Source organism: Lepeophtheirus salmonis, chromosome 5 (assembly GCF_016086655.4).
Source record: "Lepeophtheirus salmonis chromosome 5, UVic_Lsal_1.4, whole genome shotgun sequence".
Taxonomy (NCBI): Eukaryota; Metazoa; Arthropoda; class Copepoda; order Siphonostomatoida; family Caligidae; genus Lepeophtheirus; species Lepeophtheirus salmonis.
This window is the reverse complement of record NC_052135.2, coordinates 13,834,319-13,837,366: the sequence shown is the minus strand read 5'-3', so window position 1 is coordinate 13,837,366 and position 3,048 is coordinate 13,834,319. Positions and strand designations below refer to the sequence as shown.

General features: G+C 27.8%; 1 long non-coding RNA gene across 1 annotated transcript in view; it reads right to left on the bottom strand.

Moving 5' to 3' along the window:
* Window positions 1-1,208: 1,208 nt before the first annotated feature.
* Window positions 1,209-3,048, bottom strand: part of LOC139905351 (uncharacterized) — a 58,494-nt gene continuing 56,654 nt past the window's right edge. Inside the window, exon 2 of the long non-coding RNA XR_011780014.1 lies at window positions 1,209-1,314. This is a non-coding gene — a long non-coding RNA (uncharacterized lncRNA). The remainder of the gene's footprint in view (window positions 1,315-3,048) is intronic.

The following is a 3,048-nucleotide window of genomic DNA, read 5'->3' as shown; positions in this document are numbered from 1 at the left end:
AATGTGTAATAATATAATTGATATGAAATGAATTTCACAGACAAAGCATAATAGTGTAAAACTAATTTTATAATCGTTTTGATAAAATATCCTTGTCATATTTAATATGATTTTTTTTTAAAGAAGACGAAGTGCAAGGTAAACAATAAAAACAAAGCCACGATAAATTAGCAATTACCTGTTTCAAAAAGATTATTAACACTTAGCAAAGTTCATTGTATTTTTAAACTTTTTCTGTAAAAAGAGTGATAAAAAAAGGCCTGAAGTCAATTAGTAGTTAGTCTAAACTCCCAGACTACTGTGGGCTACTCTTTATTTCATAGTAAAAGTTGTTCACAACAGTTTTACATAATTTTACTGCGAACATTTTGACCAATGGTAAATTCATTTCTTGGGAAATTGGGCTGATTTTTTAATAAAAATTTAATATTTAAGATTTAATTATTGAAATTTTTTTCCTAAAAATTTTTTTTGTGAATAGCTGTGGATTTTTAAAATAATTTTTCTAAAAATTGAATATTTGTAATATCATTTTGATATTTTCTTTCAAAAAATTTAATTTTTTGTGAAAAGCTGTGAAAGTTTGAATTTTTTTTTTTTGAAAAATTTAAAATATGAAATTAAATTTGTGAATTTTTTCCAAAAATTACATTTTTTGAAAAAAGAATCATACGAATTTTAATTTTTGGATTAAAAAAAAAAAAATAAAGTCCAAAAGCCTAGACCTCCCCCTTCACAAATAATATAATCTTACGGACGCCTTTAATGATTCATTATTGTCCATGAGTCTTTTCGAAATAAACTCATGATTCCGAATTTGTGACTTCTTACTCCTTCTTTCTTATAAACATTCTTCATTTTATTTTTTCCTTAACGTCTTCCTTCTTCTAATCAATAGCCAGTTATGAAAATCCAGTGTATTTTCTAGCTTGCCTGTTATTTTGTAATTGGTAGTCTACAGAATGAAATTTAATTCCGAAGTAGGTAACATCCTTTCCTAAATAGATTCAATTATATTCCAATCATGATTCACCATTAGTGTGTACTCATAAAAGACACAACGTAATCCTGAGAATTTTTTCAGCGTTAGTCCTTGTTGGACTCAGAGTAGAATTGGAAGTAGTTCTAGCAAATGTCATTTTTATATCCTTTTCTCCTTCCTCTCTTCTCACAGCTGATTGTAGCGACTCTAATGGATCCTCATGAGCATTATTCTTTCTCTCCTCCAAAACATTCTTCAAATTGTCAGGGTTACCATGTTGATTTGCCATTTTAGACTGGATTTTCATAAATACCCATAGTTGAGAATGAACGCTAAGTAGGACAAAAGAAGTAGAAAATTGAGAAATGACTTTTTTTAAATTTATAGGAGTTGTTTATTCTTCAAAGAGATAAAATGGTGCTATGCTTATTATTTCATTTGTATACTTTGATCCAAAATTCAAATGATTAGTAGGCTAACAATATACTTGAATTCATTATAAAACAAAACCTCTAGTGATTATCTAACTGGGCATTTAGTATTGTATAATATATAAACATTAATATTCATTTAATACAAACTAGTGGATTCTAAATTGTAACATAATGGCTGAAAGTATCAGGGTTCACACATAGATGGCTCTCCTTTTTCCCCTTTAGGTTGAACCTTCAAATGAAAGCTGTTTTTGAGTTTTTGTGCTAAGTGTAGGAGCGTCTTAATTTACCCGAAAATAAATGAATTTTTGCGTTTTACTAGAATTTTTTTCGTCAATTGGGGAAATTATGCAGCAGAGCAAAAAAATTAATAATTCATATATTTTTCCAAAAAAATTTAATTTCTTTTTAATAGCTATTGATTTGTAAAAAAATTTTAATATTTGAATTTTTTTTCCAAAATGTCTAATTTTTCAATTTTTTTTTTCTCAAAAATAAATTTTCTGTATACAACTATGAATTTTTGAATTTTTTTTTTCGTAATATGTAATTTTTAAAAAGAATTCCCAAAAATTCAATTTTTTTTTGAATAGCTATGGGTTTTTGAAATTTTTTCCCAATAAATGTTATTTTTTAAATTTCCAAAACCAAGCCCCCTCCCACCCAAAAAGATAATCCTGCAGACGCTCATGAAGTGTGACCCTACTTTTGTTATTTCCAAAACAATGGATTAAAAAAAGTTTCGTGTTTTAATTTAATAATGCTTCTTGATGGAGAAATATACCGTTTGAGCTAAGCAGTGGCTTGAAAAATGTTATGGAGAATCTACACCATAAAGTGAATAAATCATAATAATAATTTTAACAAAGCTAATTTTGAACAAAAAAAAAAAAAAATACCCATGTTTTATTTGTTGAGGCCGTGTTTTATATATGTACATTGTGCCTAAGCAATTATAGAGGTTTTATTTATGACATTCGTTTTAGTTATTCTGTACATAACAGTGAAAAAAAATGATAAATTCGATGGATGTAAATCAAATCGGGAAAGACACAGATGTGCCCCAGGGGATCGTGTATGGAGTTAACCAATTATAAAAGAAAATTTTCCAATTTAATCATCTTAAATTAATTAGATTCTTATGATTGGGCCTGAAAAATATTCTTGACCAACAAGAGTCAAAGGAACTAGATTATAATTTTCTGTAGAAAACAGAACCATTTTCATTTTCTTTGTAGCTATCGATCCTTTAAAATTTGATATAGAAATATTTATTTCGGATAAGGATGACCACAACACTTTCAATCAAGGATATATTTAAAGATGTATGGTGGTTCTAGCCGGTTCTGTTTCATGAACTGCAGGAGCCAGAACCAAGGAACTCTAAGCAATACAGGATAACATTACTTATTGGTCTCAGTTCAATAAATTGCGTGTTGCCTTTTCTTTAAAAAAATACAACACTTTATTTATAACGTATTTTTTAAAACAAATGTCCAACAAAAAATTTATAAAGAAATCGTAGTCCCAAATAATCCGGCAAAAGTTGTTGGTCCCCTCAAAAAAAAATTATCTTTTCCTACGCATATAATATTGACGAACCATGATAAATGAAAGGGTCTAAATTGAGCA